Source organism: Bombina bombina, chromosome 1 (genome assembly GCF_027579735.1).
Source record: "Bombina bombina isolate aBomBom1 chromosome 1, aBomBom1.pri, whole genome shotgun sequence".
NCBI classification, from domain to species: Eukaryota; Metazoa; Chordata; class Amphibia; order Anura; family Bombinatoridae; genus Bombina; species Bombina bombina.
The window spans coordinates 757,768,744-757,789,989 of record NC_069499.1 but is presented as its reverse complement, the minus strand read 5'-3'; positions in this window follow the sequence as shown (position 1 = coordinate 757,789,989).

The following is a 21,246-nucleotide window of genomic DNA, read 5'->3' as shown; positions in this document are numbered from 1 at the left end:
TAATAAAACCAGACAGGACAATGTAATAATTGTGACTTGGGTGGCTTCTCGCCGACATATGTGGACTCGTGTTGTAGAGTTATATGGACCTGACTAGAAAACTCTGTGTGTTATATATGGGACACTATGGTGGATGTAAAACTTCTGACTAAAATGCGGGAGGATATAGGTAATATCTTTGTGGCGGATAGTTACTTGTAGTCCTCTGCTTATCAATACTTAACTTTATTTCGTGAGATTAAACAGATGGGATAGATCCTCTTTATTGTTTAGGCCCTTAGGATAAAGGCAATTCAGGGAAAATATCCATTTGGACTCTTGTAGGAGTAATTTATGTTCATGGTTTCCTCCTCTCCAATTTTTTCTCACTATCTCTATCCCACAAAATCTCATTTCCCTAATATTTCCTTCGTGTTTAGTAGTGAAATGTTTATATAGGGCTGTGTCTATCCTTTTTTTCTCTATACATAGTATGTGCTCCCTCATTCTGTCTTTCAATTGTCTAGAAGTTTGTCCTACATATTGTAATTTACATGGACATTCAATGAGGTATATGACATTATGATCGCCACATCTTATCAGACTGTTGATCATAAATTTTTCTTTAGTGTGCGCAGATGAAAATGAGGTTGTTTTCCAACCATTTTTACACGCCTTGCAATTCGGGCATGGGAAAAAACCTCTTATCTTTTTATTGCATTGGTCTACCATTGCACCTATTTTTTGTTGTTTATGGACAGTTGGAGCCAATCTGTTTTTTAAATTATTCGTCTTCCTATAAATAAATTTCGGATGTGGCGTTAGTAGTTCTCCCAGAATGTCATCATCCTTCAGAAGTGGCCAGTGCTTTCTATAAATCTTTTCTATAATGTGTTTGTTCTCACAGTATTCAGTGATGAAAGGGACATCTACATTGTCTTCCGAAGTCGTTAATTTCTCTCTGGTTTTATATTTTAGGAGGGTTTTTCTGTCAATGGCTTTTACTTCTTCAATTTTTTCTTCCAGTAGTGTCGCTTCATATCCTCTCTCGATAAATCTCTGTTTTAGTACCTGAGTTTGTTCTTCCCACTTTTTCAGATCCGAACAGTTCTTTTTAATCCTTAGGAGTTGCCCCTTAGGTATATTTTCTTTCCAGACTTTATGGTGGCAGCTTTCATTGTGAATGTAATTGTTATAGTCGACCTCCTTAAAGAAGGTCGAAGTAACGAATTCTCCATTTATTATGTCTATCTTGAGGTCCAGGAAGTTTATGGATTGTTTATTGCATTCATAAGTGAATCTCAAATTTTTTATATTTTTATTCATAATTTGTATGGTGTAATGCAGATCTTCCATAGATCCCTTCCAAATAAGGAAAATGTCATCAATATATCTTACGTAGAGGACCAGGTCCGCGCTAGCTGGGCAGGACTCCCAAAAAGTTTGCTCCCATTGGCCCATATATAGGTTAGCATAGCTAGGCACGAACCTGGTCCCCATCGCTGTACCACATTGCTGGTGATAAAACTTTTTGTCATGATTAAAATAATTATGGGTTAAAATGTAATAAATACTATCTAAAACAAAAGTGCATTGTGCCTCAGGAATGCATGGGTCTTTTGAGAGAAAGAACTTGACAGCTTCAATACCTCCTTCATGCAGTATACTCGTGTATAGTGAGACTACATCGCAAGTTGCCATAATAAATTACTCTTCCCATTTTAGATTGTCCAATATTGTTAGAATTTGTGTAGAGTCTCTCAGATATGATGGAAGGTTGATGACTTGTTTCTGTAAGATTTTATCAACATATTCCGACATATTGCTTGATATCGACCCAATCCCCGATATAATCGGTCTCCCTGGAGGGTTGGTCACCGATTTATGTATCTTAGGGAGTTGGTAAAACACTGGGGTAATGGGGTATTTAACTATAATATAGTTATATTCTCTCTGATTGAGTATCCCCAGTGTTTTAGCTTTGGTGGTCAAAGCTTCCAAGTCTTTTGTAAATTTTTCTATTGGGTCGCTCAGTAGCCTCTTATATGTCTTGGAATCACTCAAGATTCTATTGCACTCTTCCTCATAATTGCACTTGTCCATCACAACGATAGCTCCGCCTTTGTCGGCAGGTTTAATAGTTAATTTGTGGTCTTTCTCAAGCCTTTTAATTGTGTCCATCTGGGATCTGGATAGGTTGAAACGTACCTTATTCAGTCTATTTTGACTCAGTTTCCTAATGTCATTACAAACATTCGTTTCGAATGTTTCAATTGCACACCCTTTACTTCCCACCGGGTAAAAGGAGGATTTCAGTCTTAGACCTGTATGTAAAAATTGATCATTTTCAACTGGGGCTATATAGTTGCGTTCTATTGGAGATTTGAGGAAGTGACGCTTAACTGTTAACTTCCTCACAAATTCTTTTGTGTTAATGAACGCCTGAAATTTGTTTAGGCGATTGGTGGGTGCAAAGCTTAGACCATGGGATAAAATTCCTTCTTCTTGTGTAGTTAATTCTCTCGAACTCAAATTGTATATACCATTGGTCATCTTTTTTGTGACCAGGGGGTCAGTCTGCGATGTGTGGGGGGTCTCTTCGTGTGTACACACTTTTTTCTGTGACCGTGTCGTATTTGTTTTTCTTAGTGCTGTGCCACTTCTCCTTCCTCTGCGGGTCTTCTTTTTAGTTTTGTGGTAATCTCCTGATCTTCCGAGTCTGTGTTTTTTCTCTTTCTCTGTGTTTTTTCTTGGTGGTAAGGGGTTTCCCCCTAAAAAAAGATGACTCTGAGGTAGAGGCTGGTATGTCTACTGTTTCTGTGATGTGTGTCACTTTGTCATGTCCTTTTTGTGGTATAGTACTTTTATTATGTTCTTCTTGTGATCTTGAACCTTGCATCCTTGGTTCTCTTCTTGCTCTATCCTGGTAGAGATCCCTCTGATCAAAGCTCCCATGATATCCTCCATTTCTGTTCCTGCTATAGTCTCTACTTCTATTCCGATAGTTATAGCGGAAATGTCCTCTGGGTTCTCTCTGATCAGAGTTTCTTATCCTGTAGTCAAACACATTGTCTCTATCTTCCTGGTGGATGGTTCTCCTATCTGCACCATACCTTGCTTGGAATCTAGGTCTATAAAATTCTCTTTCTTCATGTTAATAGTGATTCACATGGTGTGGTGTGTGTAGATTTCTTCTGTAGTGATACGGACGATAATATGAATTAGAGTAATAGTTGGAATTACGTTTATTATTATAATTTGAGTAATATCCATTATTGTTCCTCATCCGGTAATCCTGGTTACGGCCATAGGTATTCTGATGGTACCTACGCTCATCATGTTGCCAGGCGGGTCTATCCCAAGTTTCGCAATTTCTTTCTTGGAATTGTACATTGGATGAGTCTTTCCTTGTATCGTGTCAGTTTGATCCTTGGTATTTCATATTCGATTTGTTATTTGATTGTTTCCTGCCGTATTTCACTACATTCCATCTGTCTCCTACCTCCCTATCCACCATATTTTTGACTTGATGTTGGATAGTTTCTTTAGGTTTATCATTCTGAGAGGATGTGTTTGGCTGGGCTTCAATGGGATCAGTTCTCTTAATACTATCCAATTCTCTATTTAACTTTTTCATTTTCTTTGCGATTATATCTTCTCTCACATTAGTGACTTTCTTAAACATTGTGTTCTTTCTTTCTGTAATTTATTTTCCTTCTGCCTCTGTGACCTAGATGTTGTTTAGCATTATTTCGTCATCTTTAATGTCTAGGTCTAATTTAGTTAAAAGGGAGCTTCTGTACTCTATAATAAGCTTAATTAGATTCCTAGATGCCTCCAAGAGAATATTTATCCATTTTTCTACATATAATGGATCTGATATTGGAAAGGCACAGTCCTTGTGTATGCTCAGACCTCGAGGAATGAGGTCCAATTCTAAACACTTGTTCAGAAACGAAATTTCTGCTTTGTATTTTACTTCAGTGACTAAAGCTTTCTCTAGATCTCTAAATAGTGATGGAATGTCAAGTCTATCTGGGTCTATGTCTGATGAGCTGTCCATATCATTGTGAATGTCTAAGCTGATTTATCTTCTTAGTGTATGTAAATCTTCCATGTTTGAACTAGGAACTGTATAGGGTGGTATCTGTTCTGCTGCTGGGTATACTAGCTAGGTAAATTAGACAGTTAGAAAAAAGAGACGTATAACCTGCGCAAAAAACAGATAAGGGAAGGGGGATGGGGGAAACCTCTAGCTCTCCTCAATGGGTACCCTAGCGTACCCAATGTGTAAATGAAATCAATATGGAGTGGAGGTGAGCGCCAAATAGGCTGAGGATAGGGAAGGGAGCACCAAATAGGCTAAAAGATAATATGCTGGTAAATATGTAGCTAAAAGTGGTGAATAAGATAGTGTTAAAATAATATGTTAAAATATGAGATTTATTCTACACATTAATTAAAATAATGAAACAATAGTGGTTACTCATGGATCCATGTTACAATGACAATAGAATAATAAAATACAATACAATATATGTTAAAAACAGAAGATAAACTGGTTGAATCAATAGGCTGATGATAAAGGGATGGCCTTAATAGGCCGATTCTCTATTGTATAGTTGGCACCTTGGTTGAGTCCAGTCTGTGTTAAATGCTCCTGGTAAGTGGTTGGTTGTAATCCAAAAAAAACACAGAAAAATGTGGCTAAGGTATACAAATGTGGTCAGTGTCCAATACAAAAAATAATCAAAAAATAGAAAAGATGAAAAAATGAAAAATGCAAAAAGTTAAAAAATGGTGAAAAAATGTGTTCACTCGGTGTGATATAACAATGGTAAAAAATAAAATTCCTCCAAAAAGTGTGTAACAATGAAAATAGTGTCAGATCCAAAGTGATGTAAGTGAATTCAGTGCAAGTAGATCAGTGGTCCAGAGTTGATACGATGTTTGACAATACAAATAGGTTTATACTAAAAAGCCTGAATAAAAGAAACAAACAATACTATAATATATGCAATCTGTTCAATAGATATATCAGTATTATGCTTACTCAGTTCTGTCGACGCGTTTCGGCCATATACCTCTGGCCTTTATCAAGACTAACAAAATGAGTAAGCTCACAGAATTTATAAAAATTATGACTAGTGTTTTGGCGCCAAAAATTGGTAGGCCACGCCCCCTTCCTGTTTGGTAGCATTGTGGGTATGGGCAAAAAGTTTGATTTCACTTATGTTGTTAGAATCATTGTTAATGGCTTTTGGTGTGTTCTTAGAGATATGTCTAATTGTAATTTTTCTTTTTCTATATATACACTTAATTCGCATGTTTCATAAGATAAATATTTAGACTTTATGCCTAAGCTTCCGGTTTCGCTAGTAAATCTTGCACTTGCTTCCGGTTTTGCTACCATATGTAACGTTAGCTTCCGGTTTCTGCTTATGTTTTGGATAGTGATATTGGTCCCTTTCCGTTAGTAATATAAATTGATATACCAATATGCTTGATTCATTTCGTTGCTACTTATGTTAGCAGTCTTTTTTCTGCTGCTTTTAATTTCTATTCTTTCTCTCTAATTCCTATATCATGCGTATGTTGCTTATGTTTACCCTTTTTCACTTCCGGTTACCAGTTCCGGTTCCGGTGTTTCGTGTTTGCATTACTGCTAAGTGCTGAAATCCTCTAATAGTTGAAATCCCGATACATTGTATAGATGATAATCTAGACTGCTTATAGATGGTATTATCCTTATATAATTGAGTGACTATACAGTGGGGTAATAAATGTGCATAGAAATGGACAATAAATATAGTTGGGATCGGATATTCAGTTCTGCTTAGTGGAATGTCTAATATTGATCGACATTTTACTTGTCAGTTCTCCGCTTTAAAAATTAATCTTAAAGGGATCTTTTGACAAGTACATTAACGAATAACATTGTACAGGTTACATAAATAAATAAATAAATAAACCTTAATAATGAAAATGACAGATAACAGTATACAGGTACAATAAAAAACTTCATATAAAAACTTCATATAAAAACACTATATAAAAAACTTTGTCATTAAAATGGGAATATACAATGGTATACAGTATGTTCCATTATACGAGTACGGTATAAACTGGAGTCCAATACAAAATGTGTGAATGAGATGCAAGGCTGTTAAGATCAGTTGATATGCACTAAATAATTAAAATGCAATACAAAATGCAGTAAAAGAATTAAAATGTATATGGTGCGGCTGTCCTTGATGTTAAGACCATGACAGAAAAAAACACTAAAAGCTGAATTGTACCTTGAAATTTTTTCATTTTTTCATCTTTTCTATTTTTTTATTATTTTTTGTTTTGGACACTGACCACATTTGTATACCTTAGCCACATTTTTCTGTGTTTTATTTGGATTACAACCAACCACTTACCAGGAGCATTTAACACAGACAGGACTCAACCAAGGTGCCAACTATACAATAGAGAATCAGCCTATTAAGGCCATCCCTTTATCATCAGCCTATTGATTCAACCAGTTTATCTTCTGTTTTTAACATATATTGTATTGTGTTTTATTATTCTATTGTCATTGTAACATGGATCCATGAGTAACCACTATTGTTTCATTATTTTAATTAATGTGTAGAATAAATCTCATATTTTAACATATTATTTTAACACTATCTTATTCACCACTTTTAGCTACATATTTACCAGCATATTATCTTTTAGCCTATTTGGCGCTCCCTTCCCTATCCTCAGCCTATTTGGCGCTCACCTCCACTCCGTATTGATACATAGGATTACCCTGCGGGGATTTCCTGAGAGTCCTAATCTGTTCCCATCACCAATTCTTCCTCATAAGGGGAATTACTACATTAAACTTAAAAATAGTGTTTGCGATGCGGGAGGGCTTCGGTTTCGGAGTTAATAGGTAGTTTATGGGTGTTAGTGTACTTTGTAACACTTTAGTTATGAATTTTATGTAACAGTTTTTTTGCGTGAAACTCATAACTACTGCTCTCAGATGGTGGTACGGATCTTGTCGGTATAGGGTGTAAGGCAAGTTTTTTCAAGTGCGGGACTGACGTTGCGTTACAGGCTAAAAGGCTTGCGGTACAGTTATACCATAATTGCTGCATTGCTGTTTTAACACTGAAATTGCCATTTTTTCAGTGATAAAAAACGAATGCAAAACTCGTAATCTACCTGATTGTGATTTCTATCGGCTAGATTACGAGTTCTGCGTTAGCTTTAAAAAGCAGCGTTAAGGGGTCCTAACGCTGCTTTTTAATGCCCGCTGGTATTACGAGTTTGGCAGGTACAGGTGTACCGCTCACTTTTTTTTTGCGACTTTTCCACACTGCAAATCCCCTTACGTCAATTGCGTATCCTATCTTTTTAATGGGATTTGCCTAACGCCGGTATTACAAGTCTTGGAAGAAGTGAGCGGTACAGCCTCTACCTCCAAGACTCCTACCGCATATAAAAGTCAGTAGTTAAGAGTTTTATGGGCTAATGCCGGAACATAAAGCTCTTAACTAACACCCATAAACTACCTATTAACCCCTAAACCGAGGCCCCCCACATCGCAAACACTAAAATTAAAAATTTTAACCCCTAATCTGCCGACCGGACATCGCCGCCACCTACATTATACCTATGAACCGCTAATCTGCTGCCCCTAACATCGCCGACACCTACATTATATTTATTTACCCCTAATCTAATCTCCCGCCCCCAACGTCGCCGCTACTATAATAAAGTCTAACCTTAACCCTAACACCCCCTAAGTTAAATATAATTTAAATAAATCTAAATAAAATTACTATAATTAAATAAATTAATCCTATTTAAAACTAAATACTTACCTATAAAATAAACCCTAATATAGCTACAATATAACTAATAGTTACATTGTAGCTATTTTAGGATTTATATTTATTTTACAGGCAACTTTGTATTTATTTTAACTAGGTATAATAGCTATTATATAGTTAATAACTATTTAATAGCTACCTAGTTAAAATAATTACAAAATTACCTGTAAAATAAATCCTAACCTAAGTTACAAATACACCTAACACTACACTATCAATAAATTAATTGACCTCGCATTCTATTGGCTGATCCAATCAGCCAATCGGATTGAACTTCAATCCGATTGGCTGATTAAATCAATCAATCAGATTTTTCCTACCTTAATTCCGATTGGCTGATAGAATCCTATCAGCCAATCGGAATTCGAGCGACGCCATCTTGGATGACGTCATTTAAAGGAACCTTCATTCTTCGTTAGAACTTCGATTGAAGAGGATGGCTCCGCGTCGGCTGGATAGAAGATGGCTCCGCTCCGGAAGGATGAAGATAGAAGATGCCGCCTGGATGAAGATGTCTGCCGGTCCGGATGTCCTCTTCTGCCCCATCGGTGCCCGGCTGGGTGCACACAGCTCAAGGTAGGGTGATCTTCAATGGGGTAGTGTTAGTTTTTTTAAGGGGGGATCAGGTGGGTTTTAGAGTAGGGGTGTGTGAGTGGTGGGTTGTAATGTTGGGGGGGGTTGTATTTCTTTTTTTTACAGGTAAAAGAGCTGAGGGGCAATGCCCAGCAAAAAGCCATTGTAAGGGCTGGTAAAAGAGCTGTTTACTTTGTAATTTAGTTTAGGATAGGGAATTTTATTATTTTGGGGGGCTTTTTTATTTTATTAGGGGGCTTAGATTAGGTGTAATTAGATTAAACTTCTTGTAATATTTTTTTATTTTTGTAATTTAGTGGTTTTTTTGTAATATAGTTTAGTTTATTTAATTGTATTTTATTTTAGATAATTGTAGTTAATTTATTTAATTAATGTATTGATAGTGTAGTGTTAGGTGTATTTGTAACTTAGGTTATGATTTATTTTACAGGTAATTTTGTAATTATTTTAACTAGGTAGCTATTAAATAGTTATTAACTATTTAATAGCTATTGTACCTAGTTAAAATAAATACAGTTGCCTGTAAAATAAATATAAATCCTAATATAGCTACAATGTAACTATTAATTATATTGTAGTTATATTAGGGTTTATTTTATAGGTAAGTATTTAGATTTAAATAGGAATAATTTATTTAATTATAGAAATTTTATTTAGATTTATTAAAAATAGATTTAAGTTAGGGGGTGTTAGGGTTAGGGTTAGACTTAGGTTTAGGGGTTAATACATTTAATATAGTAGCGGCGACATTGGGGGCGGCAGATTAGGGGTTAATAATTGTAGGTAGGTGGCGGCAATGTTGGGGCGGCAGATTAGGGGTTAATAAATATAATATAGGTGTCGGCGATGTTAGGGGCAGCAGATTAGGGGTTAATAGTATAATGCAGGTGGCGACGATGTTGGGGGCAGAAGATTAGAGGTTAATAAGTGTAAGATTAGGGGTGTTTAGACTCAGGGTTCATGTTAGGGTGTTAGGTGTAGACATTAAAAGTATTTTCCCATAGGAAACAATGGGGCTGCGTTAAGAGCTGAACGCTGCTTTTTTGCAGGTGTTAGTTTTTTTTTCAGCTGAATCAGCCCCATTGCATCCTATGGGGAGATCGTGCACGAGCACGTTTTGCCAGCTTACCGCTACCGTAAGCAACGCTGGTATTACAGGTAGAAGTGGCGCTAAATTTGCTCAACGCTCACTTTTCTGAGGCTAACGCAGCCATTCAGAAAACTTGTAATACCAGCGTTGTTTAAAGTGTGCCCTGGAAAAAGGCTCATTAGCAACGCAAGTTTTTACAGACAAAACTTGTAATCTAGGCTATTTTTCTAAAGGTTTTTGTGGTGATTGGTTAATTGTGCTCTATTGTTTATAAGATCACTGTATGAAGTTTATCCTTAGATTGTTGAATTTTATAAACTTCAATAAAGATATACTCCAAAAAAAGTCTATTAAGCCACAACTTGGAAAACACTGCAAGAAATAGGATGTTTAGACAGTGTTTGGTCGGTTTATGGATGCTATTCTCCTTCTGATTGGTTTTCCAGTCTCAGTAAATAGAGTCTCCTTATTGGTCACTCTTTTCCTGCCCCAGTTATGCTAAACTGTCAGATTTAAATGTTTATTGTTGTTGTTCCAATAAGTATTAAAAGTTTGAAGGGCCACTATAAAGTTTAAATGGCATGCTCTAATCAATCAGAACATATCATTTTAACACTAGCAATGCTGTAATGCTAACCCCCGCAAAGCGGTTAATCAAATAGTTAAAGTCCTGCTCAAGACCCACAGAGCACTGCTGGTCCAGAAGGGAAACTGTGGTTTATCCCAAGCAGAACTTTAACTATGTGATTATCCCCTTGGCAGCGGTTAAACACAAAGCATTACAGCATTGCTAGTGCTAAAATTATATGTTCTAACAGAGCAAAATAAAATCTGGCCTGTTGCTGTGCACTGGGGAATGAAATTGAAAAGCACTGCTGTACCCTATATGTACCCCAGTTTCTATAAAAGAAACCTGAAACCACCTACACCCCATTTAGGAACACCAAAACCTCATCCCCATACAAGCACATTCTGCTTCCAGGCTACTGACTCAAACCTATGGACTGTCCACATCTGTCTCTCAAATTGCCTGGCTCTGTCCCTCAGATCAGCTGGTTCTTCACAGAATCTATCAGTCCCATTATGTTAGATGTTAAAGAGGTATGAAACAATACATCCCTCCATACAAAAACTCTCCAGCTAAACTGGTTCCAGTAAAATAACAACAATAACATTAAGGTAGACTTTAACTGAGAAGTATATTGGCACTCAGTTTTACTTCAGCCTTTAAAATGCCTGGTCAATAGATTGGAACAGCCAATAGAATGCAAGCTCAATCCTATTGGCTGATTGGATCAGCCAATAGGATTGAACTTCCATCCTATTGGCTGATTGCATCAGCCAATAGGATTTTTTCTACCTTAATTCCGATTGGCTGATATAATTCTATCAGCCAATCGGAATCTAAGGGACGCCATCTTGGATGACGTCACTTAAAGGTACCTTCATTCGTGTTTAGTCGTCGGATGAAGAGGATGCTCCGCATCGGATGTCTTGAAGATGGACCCGCTCCGCGCCTGATGGATGAAGATAGAAGATGCCGTCTGGATGAAGACTTCTGCCCGTTTGGAGGACCACTTCGCCCGGCTTGGTTGAAGACTTCACCTGGCTTCGTTGAGGACTTCGGCCCGGCTTGGATGAAGGTTTCTCCCAGTAAGTCGATCTTCAGGGGGTTAGTGTTAGGTTTTTTAAGGGTGTATTGGGTGGGTGTTATTTTTAGGTTAGGGTTTGGGCTTGCAAAAGAGCTAACTGCCCTTTTAATGGCAATGCCCATCCAAATGCCCTTTTCAGGGCAATGGGGAGCTTAGGTTTTTTTAGATAGTATTTTATTTGGGGGGTTGGTTGTATGGGTGGTGGGTTGTTTGTATTTTTTTACAGGTAAAAGAGCTGATTACTTTGGGCAATGCTTCGCAAAAGGCCCTTTTAAGGGCTATTGGTAGTTTAGTTTAGGCTAGGGTTTTTTTTTATTTTGGGGGGCTTTTTTATTTTTATAGGGCTATTAGATTAGGTATAATTAGTTTAAATATCGTGTAATTTGTTTATTATTTTCTGTAATTTAGTGTGTTTTTTTTTACTTTAGCTAATTTAATTGTTGTTAATTTAGTTAATTTATTTAATTATAGTGTAATGTTAGGTGTTAGTGTAACTTAGGTTAGGTTTTATTTTACAGCTACTTTTGTATTTATTTTAGCTAGGTAGTTATTAAATAACTATTCTACCTAGTTAAAATAAATACAAACTTGCCTGTAAAATAAAAATAAATTCTAAGATAGCTACAATGTAACTATTAGTTATATTGTAGCTAGTGTAGGGTTTATTTTATAGGTAAGTATTTAGTTTTAAATAGGAATAATGTAGTTAATGATAGTAATTTTCTTTAGATTTATTTAAATTATATTTAAGTTAGGGGGTGTTAGGGTTAGGGTTAGACTTAGGTTTAGGGGTTAATACATTTAGTATAGTGGCGGCGACGTTGGGGGCAGCAGATTAGGGGTTAATAAATGTAGGTAGGTGGCGTTGATGTTAGGGATGGCAGATTAGGGGTTAATAATATTTAACTAATGTTTGCGAGGCGGGAGTGCGGCGGTTTAGGGGTTAATATGTTTATTATAGTGGCGGCGACGTTGGGGACGGCAGATTAGGGGTTAATAAGTGTAGTTAGGTGGCGGCGACATTGGGGGCGGCAGATTAGTGGTTAATAAATATAATGTAGATGGCAGCGATGTTGGGGGCAGCAGATTAGGGGTTCATAAGTATAATCTAGGTGGCGGCGGTGGCGGAAGATTAGGGGTTAATAAGTGTAAGATTAGGGGTGTTTAGACTCGGGGTTCATGTTAGGGTGTTAGGTGTAAACTTTTATTTCCCCATAGGAATCAATGGGGCTGCGTTAAGGAGCTTTACGCTGCTTTTTTGCAGGTGTTAGACTTTTTCTCAGCCGGCTCTCCCCGTTGATTCCTATGGGGAAATCGTGCACGAGCACGTATGGCCAGCTCACCGCTGACTTAAGCAGCGCTAGTATTGGAGTGCAGTAATGAGCAAAATTTTGCTCAACGCTCACTTCTTGTCTTTTAACGCCGGGTTTGTAAAAACTCGTAATACAAGCGCTGTAGGTGAGCGGTGAGAGAAAACTGCTCGTTAGCACCACATAGCCTCTAATGCAAAACTCGTAATCTAGCTGTATTTTTTTTCAGCTCGTTTGTGTAAGATGAAAATAGGGCACGTATTACAAATTGAAAGTAAAAGCGTTCGCTTGAGCTCGTCGGGTTAGCTTGACTTGAGAGCTTGTGTAAAGGATATGGAAAGAAAAATTTTCATTAGACACAACACAATTACACTTATAAGTACAGTTAGACTATCTGATAAAAAAATATTAAAAAATATTATTAAATAAGTTATAAGGGCTCAAAGCTATATGGTATAAGGTGTTTGACAAAAAATGGTCTGCAAAGGGCTTTAACATATATATGCATACATTAACATGTCTAAATATGTGTACGCATGCAAATGTATGTATAGATGTGTGTACATAAGTATTTATGTGTTTTACCGTATATTTACTGTATATATATTTAAAGGGAAACTCAAGTCAAAATGAAACTTTAATGATTCAGATAGAATATACAATTTTAAAAAACTTTCCATCTTACTTCCATTAACAAAATTTACCGTCTTTTTATATTTGCACATTTTGAGTCACCAGGTCCTACTGAGCATGTGCAAGAATTCACAGAATATACCTATATGCATTTGTGATTGGCTGATGGCTGTCACAAGAGGAGGAGTAGAAATATATAACTTTGAAATCTTCTACTCCTTTGAAGTTCAGACTAAGTTATATTGCATTGTCTCTATATAATGCATTTGTTGATTATACAAATCTACTGTATTTACTGGTCGTTTAACATTTAAATATTAAAATATATATAGAAATATATATTTAATAATAAAAATTATATTATTTTGTAAAATATGCAAAACCCGCATTAATATTCGCGGTGTCGGGTTAGCACACATGAAGAATTGCTCACTTCAATGCGCGTTATTTAAATATTAAAAAATATTAATAATAATTTTCAAAAATTGTTATACAATCTGTAAAAAAATAATGATATCTTCTATGGATTATTTAGAATTTAGCATGAACCATTCATAAATCCTGTCTGTGAGCGTGCAAGTGATAGAAGTTATTTTTTTTTTCTTCTACTCTCTCTAATGACTTCTATGGGGAGGAGTAAATTCAGTTGCAACCATTGGTTAGCGCGCATCATGTTTCACTAGCGAGCAAACTTTTTAGTTTCAACTTGTAATACGCATGCTACCCTACTAGCAAAGTTTATGCTCGAGCGGGAGTGCTAAATAATGCTCCACTCGTAATCTAACCCTTAATCACCATCTGTGTTCTAATCAGTAATGCCAATACTTTTAATTTGGATATGGGTCTTTACCTAAACATATAACTAGGATAAGTAATGAAAATATGACATGCTCTAACATAATTTTGCACTTAAATTATTTAATGATAACATACTGTGACGTCAATAAACCAGTTCTGGCTATGGCCTGATTTTCAGAACCTCGCCGCTCAGGTGAGATATTCTAAGAAGTATCATCAGTACAACGCAGCCCTTAAAGAAAAATTAGAAACACAAATTTTATCTTTAGAAATGTTTTTGCTGCTATAGTGTTTTTTATGTGAAACAGACTCCTACATTACCAAACAAGGTATTGGGGAGATTTGGAACATCAGGCCCAAAACATCAGTTTGCTCTTCGACTCTTCAATTAATAAAGTTTACAAATGGCACCTGTTTACCTTTTTTTGGTAACTATTTAAAGGGACATAATACACTAGATTTTTCTTTGCATAAATGTTTTGTAGATGATCCATTTATATAGCCTATATAGGTTTTTTTTTTTTTTTTTTAAATGTATAGTTTTGCGTATTTGTAAATAACATTGCGCTGATTTTCAGACTCCTAACCAAGCCCCAAAGTTTTAGAAGTATATTGATGTATACCTACTCCAGCTTGCTTCTGTTTGTGTAAAGAGTCTTTTCATATGCAGAGGAAATGGGAGGGGGGAGTCTCTGCTGTTTTTCCTATACAACCACTTTCACTGGGTGTTCCAGCTAACATTTTTAACAGAGTTAAACTGGGAGCTTCTTAGTAAGTTTTTAAATGGTTTTATACTGGATTTTTATATCAGTATCTGTGCATATTATTCTTCATAGTAGTGTCTATTACATGCAGTTATATGCAAATTGGTGTACACTGTCCCTTTATATAAAAATACAAATTGCAGGCTAGTCCTTTACTTATCTTTCTTATGCAAAAACTAATGACAATGACATTTTTTCCTGTCTTTTCCATTTGTCAACCCTCTTTCTCGTCCCCTCAGGAGACCATTAGATAAGGAGCAAATGACTAACACCAAAGTAAAGAATTTTCAAAGCTTTCCTGGCTGTGATACTATCATTTGTATTGTTCATCTGGACATGTATTTTTCAGTGCTGCTTTTGCATTTCATTCTTCTCCTTCAAGGGACCAAGATAGACATTCTGAATAAGAGTCTGATTTATAGTAGAGATGGGGTATATAACAGCACACCTATCTGCAATACATAATTATTAAAGGGATATGAAACCCAGATTCAGATAGAGCATACCCATTTTTTGTTTAGCACCGGATTAGCAGTTGTGGGTTTCATATAACTTTAATTATTATCTAATAATTATTTACAATACCCTAAATATGAATTGTTTAAAACAGTTTATTGTCATTGTAGTCTGTAACAAATTATTACTTACAATAGTGGCAATACATCAGAAAAAAGCAAAGCCAAAATAATGACATTATGTCATTATTAAACTATTTTGAATTGTTTGTGACTGCACAGACGTGACACTCCATTTCAGGGTAAAAAAAAATTGTTTTTATTTACTTTTTAAATACATTTAACAGAAAGGAAATACACTTCAAAAGAAACTGTTTGATTCTTTAAACCCTCCAGCACCCATCCTCATGAATAGATATTATTTGTGTCAGCTGATTTAGTGCCCAAGTTTCAGAAAACAATTTTAAGATAGCTTCCAGTCACCATTTTGGGACAGCACACTTGGATTGTTTAGTTACATGGAATTCAAAGAAGTTTTTGTTGTTGTTGTCAAAAGCAGATGTAGAAACTGTTTCTTGTTTTATGCTTGCTTTTTTTAAATACTGAATCTATTTGAGTTATCTTGTAGATTTTACAGGCTCACTGTTTTTTTTTAGAGTAAAATATACAAGTAATCTGATATTTAGATGTTTTTTGTTTGTCAATAGGATATTAAAATCAGTTTACGAAACAATAACCTAGTGCATTGCGTGAATACCTTTTTATACATGCTACCAAGTGACATTAGTACCACAGAGTCATATTCTCATTTATACACCCTACTTATAAAGAACTACATTACAAGTTGCACAAGAGCAATATGGGGTATTTCATGGCTCTTTGCGCAAGATGGAAATAGCATGCGCATAAGTTGAAAGTAAATATGTTCCCTTGAGTGCAACTGAATTTAACACGCATCGGGTTAGCACGACTTCAGAGATCTGGCTAACTGTTAAGCAAGGCAACAAAGTTGTACAAAAAACATAAGAAACACAGGTAAATGTACAATTACACTCATATTAACACTGATCTTTTTATTTATTTATTTTTTAAATTGCATTAAAAGTTATAAGGGCTCAAAGATATGAGGTCTCACGTGTTAAAGGGCTTTAACATAGAGATACGTACATACAAACACATATCTTCATATGTATATAAATATATATATATACTCACTGACCATTTTATTAGGCACACCTTGCTAGTACCTGGTTGGACCCCTTTTGCCTTCAGAAGTGCCTTAATTCTTCGTGGCATAGATTCAACAAGGTGTCGGAAACATTCCTCAGAAATGTTGGTCCATATTGACACAATAGCATCACACCACATCCCAAATGTGCTTTATTGGATTGAGATCTGGTGACTGTAGAGGCATTTGGAGTACAGTGAACTCATAGTCATGTTCAAGAAACCAGTTTGAGATGATTTGAGCTTTGTGACATGGTGCATTATCCTGCTGGAAGTAGCCATCAGAAGATGGGTACACTATAATCATAAAGGGATGGACATGATCAGCAACAATACTCAGGTAGACTGTGACATTTAAACAATGCTCAATTAGTACTAAGGGGCCCAAAGTGTGCCAAGAAAATATCCCCCACACCATTACACCACCACCAGCAGCCTGAACTGTTGATACAAGGCAGGATGGATCTATGCTTTCATGTTGTTTACCCTACCATTTGAATGTTGCAGCTGAAATTGAGACTCATCAGACCAGGCAATGTTTTTCCAATCTTCTATTGTCCAATTTTGGTGAGCATGTGCAAATTGTAGCCTCAGTTTCCTGTTCTCAGCTGACAGGAGTGGCACCCGGTGTGGTCTTCTGCTGCTGTAGCCAATTTGCTTCAAGGTTCAACATTTTGTGCATTCAGAGATAGTATTCTGCATAACTTGGCTGTAACAAGTGGTTATTTGAGTTACTGTTGCTTTTCTATCATCTCAAACCAGTCTGACCATTCTCCTCTGAACTCTTACATCAACAAGGTATTTTCATCCACACAACTGCTGTTCACTGGATATTTTTTCTTTTTCAGACCATTCTCTCTAAACCCTAGAGATGGTTGTGTGTGAAAATTCCAGTAGATCAGCAGTTTTTGAAATACTCAGACCAGCCCTTCTGTCACCAACAACCATGCCACATTCAAAGTGACTTAAATCCCTTTTCTTCCCAATTCTAATGCTCGGTTTGAACTTCAGCAAGTCGTCTTCACCACGTCTAGATGCCTAAATGCATTGAGTTGCTGCCATGTGATTGGCTGATTAGCAATTTGTGTTACCAAGCAATTAAACAGGTGTACCTAATAAAGTGACCGGTGAGTGTATGTATATGTATGTGTGTGTGTATATATATATATATATATATATATATATATATATATATATATATATATATATATACATACATACATACATACATAGGATGCCTTTGCAGTCAAGTAACGGAAATCATGAAAAATTATATTTATGCAATATTCATATTTAATAAAGTGTTTAACTGTTTATTCACTGTAAATTTTTCACATTCCAGTGTTTATCACATAGGGAAATATGTTCCAAGTATTTTTAAATAGATATTCCTTTAAATATCTGTATATATCTATACCTATATATAATTATAATTATATATACCAAAAAATCATCCAATATATATAAAAATAAATATTTAAGAATAAATAGAACATATTTTTTTATGTGAAGAACATTGGAATGGGAAATATTCATAATTTATGTTGCGTTAGCACACTTGAATAGACACGATCAGGTTAGTGTATGAGTATGGGTATTTTTTTTGCAGTTTTCGAGCTCCATTGAAGTTCATGGGGGAATATGTTCCACTTTTTTGTGCATCAGATTTTCGCTCTCACACTAACTTTTTACGTTTAACTTACAATGGCCTAGATTTAGAGTTCGGCGGTAGCCGTCAAAACCAGCGTTAGAGGCTCCTAACGCTGGTTTTGGGCGCCCGCTGGTATTTGGAGTCAGTGATTAAAGGGTCTAACGCTCACTTTTCAGCCGCGACTTTTCCATACCGCAGATCCCCCTACGCCATTTGCGTAGCCTATCTTTTCAATGGGATCTTTCTAACGCCGGTATTTAGAGTCGTTTCTGCAGTGAGCGTTAGAGCTCTAACGACAAAATTCCAGCCGCCTGAAAATAGCAGGAGTTAAGAGCTTTCTGGCTAACGCCGGTTTATAAAGCTCTTAACTACTGTACCCTAAAGTACACTAACACCCATAAACTACCTATGTACCCCTAAACCGAGGTCCCCCCACACCGCCGCCACTCGATTAAAATTTTTAACCCCTAATCTGCCGACCGCCACCTACGTTATATTTATGTACCCCTAATCTGCTGCCCCTAACCCCGCCGACCCCTGTATTATATTTATTCACCCCTAACCTGCCCCCCACAACGTCGCCGCCAGCTACTTACAATAATTAACCCCTAATCTTCCGACCGCAAATCGCCGCCACCTACGTTATCCCTATGTACCCCTAATCTGCTGCCCCTAACACCGCCGACCCCTATATTATATTTATTAACCCCTAATCTGCCCCCCTCAACGTCGCCGACACCTGCCTACACTTATTAACCCCTAATCTGCCGAGCAGACCTGAGCGCTACTATAATAAAGTTATTAACCCCTAATCCGCCTCACTAACCCTATCATAAATAGTATTAACCCCTAATCTGCCCTCCCTAACATCGCCGACACCTACCTTCAATTATTAACCCCTAAACTTCCGATCGGAGCTCACCGCTATTCTAATAAATGGATTAACCCCTAAAGCTAAGTCTAACCCTAACACTAACACCCCCCTAAGTTAAATATAATTTTTATCTAACGAAATAAATTAACTCTTATTAAATAACTTATTCCTATTTAAAGCTAAATACTTACCTGTAAAATAAATCCTAATATAGCTACAATATAAATTATAATTATATTATAGCTATTTTAGGATTAATATTTATTTTACAGGCAACTTTGTAATTATTTTAACCAGGTACAATAGCTATTAAATAGTTAAGAACTATTTAATAGTTACCTAGTTAAAATAATAACAAATTTACCTGTAAAATAAATCCTAACCTAAGTTATAATTAAACCTAACACTACCCTATCAATAAAATAATTAAATAAACTACCTACAATTACCTACAATTAACCTAACACTACACTATCAATAAATAAATTAAACACAATTGCTACAAATAAATACAATTAAATAAACTAGCTAAAGTACAAAAAATAAAAAAGAACTAAGTTACAGAAAATAAAAAAATATTTACAAACATAAGAAAAATATTACAACAATTTTAAACTAATTACACCTACTCTAAGCCCCCTAATAAAATAACAAAGCCCCCCAAAATAAAAAATTCCCTACCCTATTCTAAATTAAAAAAGTTACAAGCTCTTTTACCTTACCAGCCCTGAACAGGGCCCTTTGCGGGGCATGCCCCAAGAATTTCAGCTCTTTTGCCTGTAAAAGAATAAATACAATACCCCCCCCCCCCCAACATTACAACCCACCACCCACATACCCCTAATCTAACCCAAACCCCCCTTAAATAAACCTAACACTAAGCCCCTGAAGATCTTCCTACCTTGTCTTCACCATCCAGGTATCACCGATCCGTCCTGGCTCCAAGATCTTCATCCAACCCAAGCGAGGGTTGGCGATCCATAATCCGGTGCTCCAAAGTCTTCCTCCTATCCGGCAAGAAGAGGACATCCGGACCGGCAAACATCTTCTCCAAGCGGCATCTTCGATCTTCTTCCATCCGGTGCGGAGCGGGTCCATCTTGAAGCAGGCGACGCGGATCCATCCTCTTCTTCCGATGTCTCCCGACTAATGACGGTTCCTTTAAGGGACGTCATCCAAGATGGCGTCCCTCGAATTCCGATTGGCTGATAGGATTCTATCAGCCAATCGGAATTAAGGTAGGAATTTTCTGATTGGCTGATGGAATCAGCCAATCAGAATCAAGTTCAATCCGATTGGCTGATCCAATCAGCCAATCAGATTGAGCTCGCATTCTATTGGCTGTTCCGATCAGCCAATAGAATGCGAGCTCAATCTGATTGGCTGATGGGATCGGCCAATCGGATTGAACTTGATTCTGATTGGCTGATTCCATCAGCCAATCAGAAAATTCCTACCTTAATTCCGATTGGCTGATAGAATCCTATCAGCCAATCGGAATTCGAGGGACGCCATCTTGGATGACGTCCCTTAAAGGAACCGTCATTAGTCGGGAGACATCGGAAGAAGAGGATGGATCCGCGTCGCCTGCTTCAAGATGGACCCGCTCCGCACCGGATGGAAGAAGATCGAAGATGCCGCTTGGAGAAGATGTTTGCCGGTCCGGATGTCCTCTTCTTGCCGGATAGGAGGAAGACTTTGGAGCACCGGATTATGGATCGCCAACCCCCGCTTGGGTTGGATGAAGATCTTGGAGCCAGGACGGATCGGTGATACCTGGATGGTGAAGACAAGGTAGGAAGATCTTCAGGGGCTTAGTGTTAGGTTTATTTAAGGGGGGTTTGGGTTAGATTAGGGGTATGTGGGTGGTGGGTTGTAATGTTGGGGGGGGGGTATTGTATTTATTCTTTTACAGGCAAAAGAGCTGAAATTCTTGGGGCATGCCCCGCAAAGGGCCCTGTTCAGGGCTGGTAAGGTAAAAGAGCTTGTAACTTTTTTAATTTAGAATAGGGTAGGGAATTTTTTATTTTGGGGGGCTTTGTTATTTTATTAGGGGGCTTAGAGTAGGTGTAATTAGTTTAAAATTGTTGTAATATTTTTCTTATGTTTGTAAATATTTTTTTATTTTCTGTAACTTAGTTCTTTTTTATTTTTTGTACTTTAGCTAGTTTATTTAATTGTATTTATTTGTAGCAATTGTGTTTAATTTATTTATTGATAGTGTAGTGTTAGGTTAATTGTAGGTAATTGTAGGTAGTTTATTTAATTATTTTATTGATAGGGTAGTGTTAGGTTTAATTATAACTTAGGTTAGGATTTATTTTACAGGTAAATTTGTTATTATT